Source organism: Rhipicephalus microplus, unplaced genomic scaffold, assembly GCF_043290135.1.
Source record: "Rhipicephalus microplus isolate Deutch F79 unplaced genomic scaffold, USDA_Rmic scaffold_64, whole genome shotgun sequence".
Lineage (NCBI taxonomy): Eukaryota > Metazoa > Arthropoda > Arachnida > Ixodida > Ixodidae > Rhipicephalus > Rhipicephalus microplus.
In genome coordinates this window covers 1-15553 of record NW_027464637.1, presented here as the reverse complement: position 1 = coordinate 15553, position 15553 = coordinate 1, and positions in this window count along the sequence as shown.

Genomic DNA, 15553 nt, shown 5'->3' with positions numbered 1-15553 from the left:
ATTTTGACTAGAAGAAGACGATGTCTCTTATCGCCGCTTGGACAGCTATATTGGCAGTGAATACATCGACTCCGCGCTCGTGTGTCTACTGTCTTCGGGTAACAATATCAAAGTCTCTCGGGCATTTCATGCGGAAGCAGAGCTGTATTGAACTCGCAAAATGTCAAGGCGGTTATGCTGTGGCTTTAAATATATGGCTGTCGTTTTTGGCTTTGGATTTATTTATCCCGGCCATACTTTAGTAGTTATGTGCTCTGGTGTTGTTTTCTCCTCAGAAATCGACCCGGTCGTTTTTGACCTAGGCATCAGAATACGAGGTGCCACCTGTGCACTGCGCTTCAGAGTTCTTTGAACTGCTATGACATCGGGAATGGCGTTTTCTGACCATAGACCCTGATCGACAAGACGAACGGTCTCGCATCATATACCCTAAAAGATTTTTTTAAAATCTGAAGCTTGTCTTAGCCAACTTCGGTGACATTGAGCGTATCTATCTATCTATCTATCTATCTATCTATCTATCTATCTATCTATCTATCTATCTATCTCTCCATCTATCTATCTATCTATCTATCTATCTATCTATCTATCCAACCATCTATCTATCTATCTATCCGCTTAAGACTTTTATCTCTTCTGGCCGTGTCGATAATGGTATCAATACCAGACTTGGAATGGCATAACATGACTGCATCATGAAAAACATAATGGAGTTGTCATAAAAAACATAATGGAAAGTCATAAAATTTATGTCATGAATGTAATGATTTACATTTCATGGTCCGGCAGCCCTTGTGGTGCTTTCGTTCACAAGGCATGTTGCAAAACTGGTATGGTATGGCATGATTGCATGGCGAACACAAGCGACCGACTCTAACATGAAAATCATGACCTGCATGCCTTGTAACAACAAGACTACATGCCACGCTTTTGATGCGCACGCGGCCGTTTCGCTAGCTTTACATTGATTAAACTCGGTATAACGCGACCCGAGCGGACGACATTGGGAAATGACACATTCAAACATGATAATCACAACATCCGTGCCATGTAGCATGACTACATGCCACAGTGATGATGCACTCGCGGCTGTTTCGCTAGCTTCGAATATGCCAAATTTGGTATTACTTGACGCCAGTGGATGACGAAGGTATGTGACTGGTGCAAACATGATAATAATGAGATGCATATCAAGTTATAACATGACTACATGGCACAGTCAAGGCACCAATGCATTTCGAAGTGACGCGGGGAGCGTGCTCGTCGGCGTTCTTTTCGTCGCGTCACGCCGGCGTTGCCGCGCCAAGTGTCGATCCTGCCAGATGCTTGCAGGCGCACGCCGTGCTGCGTTGCTTTGACGCCTGCGCGTTTCAGCATGTCTGACGTCCCACCGTCACGAAAAGAGGGGGACGCAGTGTTGTCTGGGTTACGCATCGGCGCCAAATGCCGCATGTCGCATTTTGCGCTGACGGACGCTAGTCGCTTGTGGCGTCAGACCAAAGAGTGCTCGCCTTTTGCTAACGTAGCGTCGCTGTGCCCAGCGTGAGCGCGCGTCAACGCTACATGGGAGTATATTGAGCCTTTCGTGATGCGCTAATGGCCGTTTTGCTAGCTTCACATACACCAAATTTGGTGTTACGTGACGTCAATGGATCACAAAATATATGAATGGCGCAAACATGATAATCCTGACACGCGTGTCATGTAATAACATGACAACCTACCACACTCATAATGTGCTCGTGGGTCGTTTCACTAGCTCCACATGTACTAAATTTGGTATCTCGTGACGTGGATAGATGGCGAAAGTAAAAGACACATCCAAACATGATAATCGTGACAGGAAAGTCTGTATGGGATCATTTAGCTGCACCTCGTAAGCTTGTGCTGATTTTAGAGTGACATATTAACAATTATCATTCGTGCTTCGGATATCATCGATTCCCACTATACGTGAATCTGCCCATTTTTTCTGTAACTTCAAACGGTGGTTTGTTTAAATGTCATGGTACCAGAGGAAGCTGTGGCACTTCACACTGCTTGGAGCAAAGTCTCCGGTGAATTCTCGCGTGGCGCCCGTTCTTCTTCCAACGGTGGGCCGCTGCCCGGAAGCAGATATGGTCCACGTATAGTGCATGAAGCCTATGACAAGGTGTTCATCTTCGGTTTAGACTGCGGTCAGAATGAACGCTTTCGCATGGGAGTGCGGTGCGAAAGGGAGTTACTGAGGGCAACCATTGTGCACGTTAACCTTCTTCATACTTGTTCATCTTCATGAGTGTTCGTCTTCTTTATCAAAGGGGGGAACTCAGCTTGCTTGATATCTGTGTCTTGTGTGTGGTCCCTACATCGTGCCTTCGGGGCCCAATAAATGTCGCTTTATCAGTGATATTACAATATTTCTTCCTTTTCAGTTCTGTCAGAGCCAGGACACTTCCCCTTGCCCACTCGCAAGCGCCGCATACTAGGATGAATTCCGCGATGACATCACACATTTTGGTGCCACTCTCTAGCATGCCACTATAGCACCACTTGAGCTAATGCTGTACCTAGCAGAGCTAGCACTAGCCTATCAGGTCATATCTTGGCGTAACATGCCGCTTTCTTGCTTTTGTTTCTTCTTAAAGAGCTCTTGAAATCATTTTACAGTCTATATTACTGGTGCTTTCTCAATTGTTCTTTTCTTGCATCTCACACATAACTGAGTTCTGTGAGCTGTTTTTTTTCGGTCTCACGAGTGCGATGTGGTTTTTCTGAAGTGCAGTCAAATAATTATCTACTGTTTTTTTACCTTTATTTGTCTGCTTTGTGTTTGCTGGTGCCTGCGCATTTACAAACACTTCAATGAACTCTGCCACTGAAGCGATTTGGCAAACAAGCATGTCATAATGACCATGTATTGAGTCACGGCCAGATAGTAAAAGTACGCGAGCGTTCTGCCTTTCTATTAGCAGTAGTTGTTTAGTATACGGCACCAAAAACTCTGCTCACAGCTTCGTAAAATGACCGAATAGGGATAAAAATAATAATAAAAATAATTAGGAGATATTCTATAGGGCCAATAAACAGGCTCCAACTTCTTTTAGACCCACCAAAAAAAAAACTCGGTTTGTGGGGTAGACCTCGCTGATCCAATTTTCCAATTATTACAGTGCTGCAAGCTGCTCAGAGCCTCCTTTTCGAAAAATGACTTCCGCACTCGTTTTTTGCGCAAACGAATCGTCCTTTAAACCAATCACTATGACTGGCTACGTCTTGCTCTCCCTGTGTGAAAAAAGGACGGTGAGGCCACGCGAAAATTTGAAACCGGCTCAAAGCAATGTTTCAGATTTGTAGAGCTACAGTGGGGTTGAACATTTCTCAGGTCATCATTCTTTGTATCTCTGTCACCATGGTCTAAGAATTTTTGACCCCTACCCACCTGTAAGTTCGATTCTTCGATGAGATTAAGAGAACGTTTGCGTGAGTGCTCGTCTTCCAAGAGCAATATGTCTTCCCCTCAACACTGGACGCCGCCAACGCTGCGAGATGAGTTTCTCGTTATGTACATTACTGCATTTCAACGAGACATACTACAGGCTTATCAGAACCATATATCATTCAAAAGAAACCCAAGCAAGAGAAAGCAATATGCAGCTAAAAGTTTGCAGCATCGCCTAGATAATATAAATAAACATGCTGATATAGGAGGCGCAATATTGATAATGAACACAACAAAGTATACAAGGCAACTAAATAATGACTAACTTTAAGGACAACTTGGTGGGAACCAGATCAAAAAGTTTTAGGAAATTGTTACGGACACAACGAAAACATTCATTATTAATTGCGCAGGGGCGTCTACGCAAGCCGGCGTTAGGTGCGTAGCGTCATCACGGATACGAGCTATCGGCCAACAGGAGGGGGGGGGTTCGTTTGACTCTCTCCTACGCCTAGCCGTGCGTGGCATTGCCATGTCCGGGAAAAAGGAGATCCTAGGGCTTGAGCCGACGCAGGGTGATTAGACTTTTAAGGACCTTCGGCGGAGGCAACACACCCATTTGGTCCCGGCTTTAGGTAGACTGCACCTCTGGGCTCACCCGCAAAGGGGAAATCGACAGTCGCCTTTTTCTGTCTGTCTCTCTCTACGTCTTCGTCTTTATCTCTCACTTTTATCTGTCCTGCCATCCTATCTTTGCCGTTTACTTCCAAATTTTCTGGCGGCAAGGGTTCACTCTGTGTAGTTGCCTAACCTTGGGTTATAGCGGTGATGCATGGCTTGCGACTTCAAATTTACTTCCTTGAAGCGTCCCCTTGTTGGCTCGGTGATGGATGGCCACCATCGCCGCCTAACATAAGATGCTACTTAAGGAAAACGCTTTTCCCGCACTCTCTGATCGCTGCCTTAAAAAGTGGCGCACCAATGACAGCTTTTTTTGTTGCCCAGCCAAAACAGTGCTTCCACTAGGACCACGTAATTCACAACCAGAATGAAAAGAAAACAGTTCGATCTGTTTCACCATTCATTGTCTCCTAAATTCTCCCAGATGCAATTGGCCCTGGCTATAAAGCAACAAATGGCGATATCCTTCTAGAAGCTCGCGAAAAGGCCCAGAACGACAAGCTCTGAAAACTGGTAGAGTTTTATAATATCTCAGTGTAAGTAAGCCTACCTTGGTTGATGAACACAGTGCGTGGGGTCATATCTCATGATGACATCCTCGACCTATCTGAAAATGAATTACTCGAAGGCTGGCAGGAAGAAAATATAGTGAAATACGTAGAATAACGATCAGGCGAGATGATACACAGACCCCAGCAAAGCACATCATAATTCCCTTTGGTACAAGAAACCTCCCTGACTCCATTAAAACCGGTTATTGTAAGCTTCGTGTCACACCTTATGTACCGAATCCTCGCCGCTGTTTCAAGAACCAGCGTTTCAGACATGGATCCCAAAGGTGCAGAGGGCGCGCCAGGTGCTCGAAATGAACATCTTGTAAATATGTATCTGTAAAGTGCACTTCAGAAGCCTCTTCCAGTACCTGTGAAGAAGATCATGCTGCCTACTCCCAAGCATGTTAAAAAGAGAAACAAATATTAGAACTTAAGGTCAAGTTCAACTTATTATTCCACGAGGCACGCCAACGGTTTTGTGCTTAAAATCCTTCTGAACCATCTTTCGTCGAGGCGCCGTACCACGTTTTTCCGAACCCACGAGATTAGTTGTGACAGAAGCGCCTCCAGCTAGAGCAGCCTGTACTTCTCCGCCCCTTGCTCAAAAATGCCAGCACACTTCAGAGTCTGCTGGACCTCGCGCCAATGCAAGTGCAGTCAGGGCCTTATCTGCCATGACCGTGCTTTCCATGTGGGCACCATGCCCCACCCTAAAGAGGTGATGGATACGAGCCATACTCCTCCGGCACCTCAGACACCAAAGGAAAGGCGCAACCCTTTCGAGCAATACAAAAAAAACGCAGTACACAGCCATCAACAGGCTCTGTAACCTAAGGCAACATATTTCTACACACAGCACCTAAATACATTGATAATGGAGACAAAAGAGACACAGATTTTACAGTGTAACATCAGAGGACTCCTGAGGAACTTGGATGATGCTCAAAAACTTTTACATAAACATTCACCAAACATACTGTGTGTACAATAAACGCACTTTAAACCCAAGATCACTAATTTCATAGGCCAGTATAATATATTGCAAAAGTCGGGAATGAAGCTGTCGCGTCATCGGGTGCTGTGGCCATTATAGTCAAACATGGGGTTACATGTACTCATCTACCACTCAAAACATTTTTTGAATCAGTGGCTATTCGAGTAGTTCTTCTGAACAAACTCGTCACCTTCTGCTTTCTATACATACATCCACACCATGATCTAGAAAAACGTGAATTGTAGTCCATTATGAGTGAACTTATATTCTCCAGAGCCTTATATTCCCCGTGGAGATTTCAAACCGCATATGTATCAATGGGGCGGCTCTCGTTGCGATGCCTGAGGTCACCTGTGAACGGTTTCTTTTTACTTCAGCCATGTGTTTTACTGTTTTCAGGCGCGAGTTGTACTCTTTTTATTGTCGAAATAAATTTTTTGCGTCTTTGCGTCCTACAAAATCTGATTTACTGCACATACGTTGATAACGTCCAGCTAGCACGTAAGTCTTGTTACCTGGCACTCTGAGAGCGGCAGGTTCAGCTGGCCTTGATCAAGGTCTCCAAATGGGCAGAAGGAAGCATATTCCGATTGAACCCCAAAAATCACGCATGTCTTGTTTTCCAAAAAAGAAGCACTCATCCTGATCCTGACATTCAATTGCATGGACAACGTCTGTCTTTTGATGCCGAATAAAGATTCTTAGACCTAACTCTTGACAGCAAGCTAACCTTCGTGTATTAGCCTCAGGGCTGCCGAAATTACACAGCGGGACAGCAACAGGACAGTGAATGCAGTTATTTGTGACAGTGGTTAATATACTGCTGTAGAAAGAAGCTTAAAAGGGGTGTGAGCATCGATAACGACAAAAATGCTGTGTGCGCATATGAAAGCGCACAAGTACCAGTACGATACATCTCCCTCCCTCAAGGAAGGTTGTTGAAGCTGAGTCGCCGTGTTAATGTTTGTTTCAACTTGGCGTCATACGATAGCCAATAGGTTGGCCTCGACTGTCTTTGGGATCTCTATAGTTCAGGGGGCAGCGGGCTTCTTTTGAGGGCTCCTTGTGCGGAAGTGGCTTTTGATGACGTCATGGAAGAATCTCGCTAAGCATCGAGTTCGTTTTTAGTGTCACTGGATGATACCTCTGGGCTAGGGCTTTCCTTTGTTGGCAGAAGATGACGTCTGTTTCGCTCAACGTCGTTTTGTTCTCCGTTCGACCAAAGAAAGACCGTGGACCCGCTGGAGCCCTCACGGTGGCTTTTTGCAACCATAGTTTTCCCCTCACTTTCACGACGTGATCTCGTTCGAGGGTTGGTAGTGGTCCATGGCTCAGGCTGTGCTGATGGCGTTTTTTCACTTGAACTTCTGGATGATGAAAGAAGTGAGGAAGCAGGGCGCGCAAGCATCTTCCTTGAAGCAACTTGCCAGATCACCACACGTCTTCCAACGGGCTTGCGCAGTAATTTATTATGCCTAGTCAAAAATCCTTGTTTGGCTCTGTGGTCTTCTTGAGGATGCTTTTTACAACTTGGACACCTTTCTCAGCTAATCGGTTTGATTTCGGATATCGTGAACCTGACGTCACGTGCTCAAAGTCGCACCATGTGGCCAACTAGGCACATGGCTGGCAAACTGTGGGCCGTTGTTCGTGCATACCTGTGACGGTATGCCGGGCCTAGCAAATATAGCCCTGAGTGTGTTGAAGACGGCCGTGGTGGACAGGTCACGCAGCTCATTCAGTCTGCAAAATTGGACGTTGCAGCACAGACACATGAATAGTGCTTGCCACCATAACCAAATATATCTGCTCCTACTCGATACCATACTTCTGTAGATGTTGTTCTAAGCATGAATGGCTCGACTGGTTGGCTTTAGACGTGCCACCTGCACAACGCACACTTTTGTACATGTAATTATATATCAACGTTGATGTTCGGCCAGTAGACCAGGTGTCTCTCTCTTGGTTTACATTTTGCCATGCCGAAATGTCTTTCATGAATTCTTTTGATTATTTCCGTTCTCATTCTGTTTGGTAACACAAGCTTTACTTCATTTAGTAGTATGCCATTGACCACAGGCAACTGAGGTGTCATTAGAGCTAGTGGACCTTCGATTGGGTATCCTTGTCTCATTTTTTGACCATTATTTTGAGGTTGGAATAAGAAGCAGTCTTACGTGCAAGGCGTTCCGACGTCTTTTCGGAAACTAGTGATGAGACGACGCTGACAGCGTGAAGGTCGACGTCAGCAGTGTCCACAGAGGTGCCGTCTCCAGGATCAGGGAATCTCGACAGCATGTCGGCGAGTGTGAGCTGGTTGCCAGGAACAAAAACGACCACAAAATAATAGCGTAACAGCATAAGAAAAAAACGCTGCCCACGTGGACGCAGTTCTGTTATTGCCTTTTTTGCGATGCTGATAAGAGGACGATGACCGCTTTTAGTGTCACTGATTAACCATAAATGAAGTGGGGAAATCTTTTGCAGCCGAAGACTAACGCGAGCGCTTCCTTTTATATTTGTAAGTATCACTGCTCGCATGTTGCAAAGGCTTTAGAAGCTAAGGCTACTGGCCTCCAACCATCATCGTATAGCTGCAATAGGGCTGAAATAACGCCGTCCTTTGATGCTTCTGGTGTGATTTGTGGCTCTGTTTGGGTCGAAAATCACCAAAAGTGAGGCCACAATCAATGATGTGCAGACATCACGCATCCGCGTTCATGGTAAAGCGTTCAATGAAACTGTATCTCATGCTTCAAACGGGTGCAAGAGTGTAGTTCACTGCGTCACACTAGATACATATTTGCCAAATTAGTTAAGCACACCGAGCTTTCTCTGAACGGCTTGTTTGTTTCACACTTCTGGTGAGATGAATACACTGGCAAGCAGTGAAGGATCTGGCTTGATTCCATTAGTTGCAATGATGTCACACAGAAACCTATTTCTTGCGCTGAGAACGCACACTTTGCTGCATTAAATGTAAGCCCGGCTGTCATAGCTTCTTTCAACGTGTCTTCTAGGCGCTGATCATGCTCTTTTTTGTGATTGCCCAGACAAGCACAACATCAACGTATACCCGAACACCAGCATGACCATCAAAAATTTCGTTCAATGCTTTCTGGAATACCTCACTGGCTAATGCTATGACGAAGGGTGGCCGAAGGAAACTGTACCTGCTGAACGAGGTGAAAAAAGGGCACAGCTTTGATGATTCGTCGTTCAGAGGAATTCGAATAGAACCCAGAAGCTGCGTCAAGACGAAAAAAAAAACACAACACATTCTCGTAAGAAGTGATAATGAGTGGGGCTAAACGTCCGTCAGCCCGTCCGTGCTTCCGTTCGTCCGTTTAGTCTTGCTTCCATCCGTCCGGGCGACCATCCGTGCGTCCATTCATGCGTCCGTCAGTCTGTCCATGAGTCCGTCCGTGAGTCCGCCCATCCATCTTTCCATTAGTATGGCAGTACATCCATCCGTCCGTACGTCTATGCGTCTATCCATCCGTCTGTTCATCTGCTAGTCTGTCTGTCTCTCCGTCCGTGTGTCCATCAAGTGAACACTCCAAGTGCCACGATCTCCCATTTCGCATCTCGCTCTAGAGCGGATATGTGTCATTGGTGGCTACGTACTACTATAGACATACATACAAGGAACGAACAGACTCACGCCTTATGTAGGTTCGCCCTTAGAAATCAGCGCCTGCCAGTTCTGCTTCAATGTCTTCGCGTCGCGGCCTTTGATAATGTTTTTTATGCTCTCTTTCATATTTCGAAGATCTAGACAAATTCAGAGCCTACCGTTCTTTTTTCTCACAATGACTAAGGGACTCACCCAGTACGTGGGGCAGCTGACATTCTTGATTATGCCCAGTGGCTCCGTCCTGGTCCACTCGGTGGGATGTGGCTGTTGGAGGGAGAGGGGCACTCTTCGTGCCGGTTGAACGATGGGCAGCGCATTCTCGCAAAGCACAATATTGTAGTTATTCTGAAGGCATCCGGTTCCGCGAAACAGCTCGGGTTACTTTGGGTCACATCACTTGCAGGACTGGTGGTTACACTTTCGCGCGGCATTGAATTAGACCAAAGTGGTCACAGGCTCTCAAGCCGTGGATGGCCTGGTGACCCTTTCGGACGACAAAGAACCGAACCGAGCGCTGCTTGTTATTTATCACCACCAGTGTTGAAAATGTTCCGCATTGCTTGATAATGCTTCCTCTGCAGGAACGCAGGGTAGCCCCACTAAGTTTAAGAGCTTCAACGAGTAACTTGTAATATGGAGACAATGACATCAGATTTACTTGGGCTCCAGTGTGAACCTTGAATGTTAGATCCTAGTCGCTTACTTTGGTATTGACTATCCAGTCACGGTAGTGACTGACACTGCTTCCGATTACGTCGAGGACCTCAAACTCATTGCCTACTTCGTGTATTCTCTTGATGTCATCTCTACAATTGCAGCATGAGGAAAATTGTTTTGGCCGTTTCCACTGGTGACACTACTTGTCGTCCGCTAGACATTGCCTTGAAGCGTGAGGTCGGCCACACCTGTAACACTTCGACATTGTAGGACCGCGCCTTCTCGTCATGTTTACTTTCGATTCTTTATTGCTTTCGTTGTACGGCTTGGTTTTCCCTTCATCTCTTGAAGTCTGCGTCAATGTGGGGGTACTGCTTCAAAATACTGTGTCTCATTCATGGCCTTCGCCTTCTTTTCTTTTCTTTCAAACGTCGTTCTGACGAGCTGCTCTATCAGCCACCTTGCCCGTACTTATGGCTTTTTCCAAGTTGAGTCTTTTATCCCGGACCACTTTCTCCAGAAGTAGTGGTAAATTCGTGCCAAACACGATCTGATTACGCACTATGCCATTGGTCAAGGCACCAAAGTCGCAGTGAGCTGCCTGCAGCTTGACATCTCGTAGAAATTGTTCGAAAGGTTCCGCCTTCGCTTGTAGACGTATTATGAACACCTACCTTCTGTAGATTTCATTTTTGTTTTCGACGCAGTATGCCTCAAACTTTGCGACCACTGTCTTACAATTGTGCTTGTGGGCTTCTTCATCAAACGAGAAGTTGTTATACACCTTTATTGCTTCTTCGCCAGCGATGCTCAGCCCGATTGCTGTCTTTGCCTCCTCAGATCTTGGCTTGTCCGAACAGATTGCCTTAAGAAACAACTGTAACCATTGTAAGAAAGTCTTCCAGTGTCTTCCACCGTCTCCGCATAAGCGCAGTGATTCCGGCGGCTTGAGGCAGTCCATCTTTCAGATACTTCGCAGCTTGTGGCTTAGTTATCATACATCTCACTTCTGACACTATGTTTGGCGCCCGGGCTGCCGAAGTAACACAGCGGGACAGCAACAAAAGTGTGAACGCAGTTGTTTATTGACCGCAGTAATATACTGCTGTAGAGAGAGGGCAAAAGGGGGTGTGAGCTTTGATAACAACAAAGTTGCTGTGTGGGCATATAGAAACGTACTGATGCCGTCACGATATACTTCGTACTACACATTAAGTATCTGAGAAATATCTGCATCAGAGCGATAAATGTTCTAAAGTTGTTGGCACGTACTACGTAGGAGAGTGACAAGGTGTGTCTCATGAACTTGTAGAAAAGCCTCGTGCGCACTCACCTGCATTATGGGGAAACAACCTATCAGTCTGCGACACCTACCGCCCTGAAGATGCTTGATCCTACTCACCGCCTAGGCATTCGCCTCTTTACGGGTGCCTTTCGCACTAAACACCCTGAAAGCCTGTACGTGGAATTGAACAAATGGTTACTCCACCGACGGAGATATCACAAGTCTTTTATATTTTATGTCGAAGTGAAGGCAGACAAGGATCACCTTTCACATTTGACAATTATTGACGTGTCTACTTCTGCTCTGTTTGAAAACTGACCATCTTTGAGACAACCCACTCCAATTGAGGCGCCTTTCGGTGGACACCGGTGTGTCACTCGAACATCGTTTGATGTCTCCCGCAGCATATCTGCCACCACGACGGTGGCAACTGGTAGATTCTGATCTGTCGTATTTAGTGATTGCAAATCACGCAACCATTGTACATAACCAAAGATACTTCCTAGAACTACAATAAAAGTGCACGTCCTGACTTCTTTACAGATGACTCGAAGTCTAACACTTCTGTTTCGTATGCAGCCATTGGCCCACCCTTCTCAGATACTGGCGTACTGCGTTCTGATGCAATCATTCTAACAGAAGAAGCCTATTCAATTCTCGTGGCTGGTTTACACATTCGACATATAAAACTACAAAAAGCGGTAATTTACCCAGATTCCTCAAGTGTGGTGAAAGCGTTTAAAACTCCTTAAAAAAGCAAAAACTCTCTTGTTGTGTCCCTTTATTCACTGCTATTAACAGCCTACTCATCCAAACAGCCCGTTGTAGTCTTCTTGCGCCCGGGGCAACGCGAAATACAGGGAAACGTTTGGCAGACCAGCTGGCTGCATCACCCTGCGACGAGGCCGCAAACGCATCCATACCAATCCCTGCACTTGTCATACATGAGGCATTTTCAAGAAGTAAAGGTCAGGGTTTATCGGCAGAACACATGGCATAGACGCACAACTAATAAACTACATGATAATAGGCCAGAACCTGGTCATTGGCTGCCACTAACAAAATCACGACACACAGAAATACACTTACAAGGCCAAGAACAGGACATACATACTCTACACATACATATCTTCTGTCTGCCGTCGACTCACCATTATTTGAGAGATGCGGAGAACCACTTACAGTTCTCCACATCCTTGTTCAGTGCAACGAGTTAGATGACCTAAGAAAGAAGCACTTTTTGTTACCCTACCAACAGCAGCTCTCACTACACCATGAGATGCTCATCAGTAATGACTTGTTTTTCAAACTTCGATAACTGTTTACGTTTTTAAATGATATAAAGTCACTCTATAAATCGAGATGATTCGCAGCACGACATTTGCACCGAGGTCGTGGCTGTGGTGGCTACATCCCCGCCTTGTTTTTATAACTATGACCCTTCGGCATCCACTTTCAGTGCAGATGTTTTAATGCACATAAATCATAATTTTATTACGTTTACGTTTTTGCATGCGTTAGCGCGAGGAACATTAGGGACCCTATACAGCGATGCAACATATCATTGTTCACATATCTAATGTACTGAAATGGCGCTCTTTGGCTATCAATTGGTCTTCGCACTACAAAGCGCCACACATCATCATCATCATCATTTATTACTGAACGACAAACTTCCTGATAAAGCAGTGCATTCCCTAATCCCTCTCAGCCTTGTGACAGGCAGGCTTGACTTATTACCTTAAATACACACTCAAATAACCCTAGTCGCCCTACTCTGTCAGGCGTAGTACTGTGACCAAACTGCTTTGAAACTATGTCGATAGTCTAAATGGGTTGCTTCCTCCCACTTTTCCATCTTATCTAAAAGAGACTTCCAATTTTCTGTCCAACATCATCAACCTAACTGTGCCGAGTGGTTCATTTCTGGCATCCCTAGATGTTGCCTTCGTTTACACTAACATTCCCCATGATGCCAGCAACTATGCAGTGGTGAATGCTTACGACGACTCACCCCTAAAACAATCTCTTTACAGCTCTACATTAGCCTAACTACTAGAGCCTGTACTAGTAATTGACGCATTTGAGTTTGACGGTGGCTACGTAAAGGAGAGTGCTATACAGAAGGCTCCAAAATCAGTACAAATTGCGCAAATATATTGATGGGCCACCTATAAACTAAATAAAGTGGAATGCTGGGCAAGTTGGTACAACATATTGTGGGAATAGCGTCTTTCCTGTTAAGTGCTTTTCTTTTTACCTTGTGGGCTCATATATTTACACATCTAGGCACTCGTTTTTTTTTCCAACGCGTAGGCTACAAGCCTGCTGTTCTAAACATTTAATCGGTAATAATTTCCTTATTTTGCACTATGGTGAGGCGGAACTTTAACATTTAATAGCAATTTCAACAAGGTTTTCTTTATTCATTTCAATCTCATAATAGTACTCGAAGAAATCTCTCAGTTTTCTGAATATCACAGTGTAGCTATGCGGGGAAAAACAGATACGATGGTACACAGGAAATGAAGTGACGTTCACCAATATTTTCATTTGAAAAGCAGCCACATGAAACATTGTACATAAGACCAGTATGCCCTTCAGTCAAGAACTTTGTTTGAAGAGGCTGTGCTCTGCCATTGCAAACTTTGGTGAAAACTGTAACAGGATTCGCGATTATTTATCTGAATAAAATATCCGTGTCAATGACGCGATCATGCGCGCCTATGCGGTGAAGTAGAAGTTCATAACACCGCGTGAAGAGCGGTGCAATGAAACCATACCCATTAAGGTTAGACACATTCTGTGCCAATTCCAAATGTTAAAGTCAGTCTTAAAAACACTGTAACATCTTCACGCAGAATAATCGTACAAACATGACTTTGCAGAGCTTCCACGAGCAGATTATAAGTGATCGAGAAACCTACGGGGCATACTAACGTCATCTAAAGTAAAGGCACCTGTTCATGTGGGATGTCATCAGCATATTAAAGCATGTTGCAAGGTGTGCCCCCACCATGGCGAATTCGTTAAGAGCACTGCGAAAGATTTTAACAATAAATGGCAACTTCAACAGTGACACTAGCTATGTTTTTCACTTGCTGAAATGCTCATTGTGTAACCTTCAATACATAGCTCAAACGTAAACACCTTACCAATTGCGCTTTAATAATCATAGATACCATCTCTTGGGGCTGCCTAGCCTTCCTCGGTCCAAGCTCCTTGCTGTTTTCAGCCGCTATTCTGACAACCTGATTGCCAGGCTAATAAAATCCCGTTTTAAATTGTCCTATCAAAGAGAGGTTCACGGAATTCCTTTAGATTAATAATTATAATGCCATAGCATCTGGAATCAACGAGAACTTGGCTAAGTTGACATTTTTGACGGTAAAAAAGATAAATGAATAATCGTGATTCTCATATACATTTGTTTGCTGCCATAGCAGAATCTTTAGTGACATCAGCCCAATCAGTTAGGAGAATATACCGCGCATGTACACTTGCTTCCATATTGTGAAATAAACAGGGTTAGTTTGGTGGCAAACTCTTCGGTTCAAACGAATGCGGCTAATCAACAATGTAGAGATTCATTGTTTATTGTGTGTTAAATCTAAATGGTCCTTCAGCTAACCTACATACTATCTATATATACTTCATGTGCGACTTTGCTTTGTTTTGTGGCATTTCGCCCTACTGATCCGCTATCTATGCTATCACATACCGAACGCTCCGCAAGTCTTAATCTGCGTCTGTTACCAGTAAATATGCATAATAGAAGATTTCCTTGCCATTTCCTTATTTAGCACGTATTCATTTTAGCCATATGCATATATGCCCTGACAAATGTCGGTCCCTGACCGCAACATAGGCGGTAGAACATCATTTTTTTTTGCACTGTTTCACTTGACTGAGCAGCTGTCTTTATTTGGCCTTTGCCTTATTTGACGCTTTGGTTCGCTTGAGTTGGTGTAATCGAAGCAACAGTACCCCATGCGCTGGCCCCCATCAGAAGGAATTGATATGCTAGCGATGATCACTTATTACTTTCACTTAAAAATGAAGTAGACGAATCGAAAAAAACAGTTGCTAAACTTAAAGAAGCTGTAGGTCTTGCAGCGCAAAGAAATGAAGAACTTGAAAATAGGAGCAGGAGAAATAATCTGGTTATATATGGCATTGAAGAGGCCGTCTCTGAAACTACTGAAAGTCTAACAACTACTATCAAAGAAAACTTGTTCTTACTAAAACTTGGAATTACTGTAAATGGCATAAAGCGATGCCACAGACTGGGTAAAAAACCGCTAGAAATCGTCCTGTGATAATA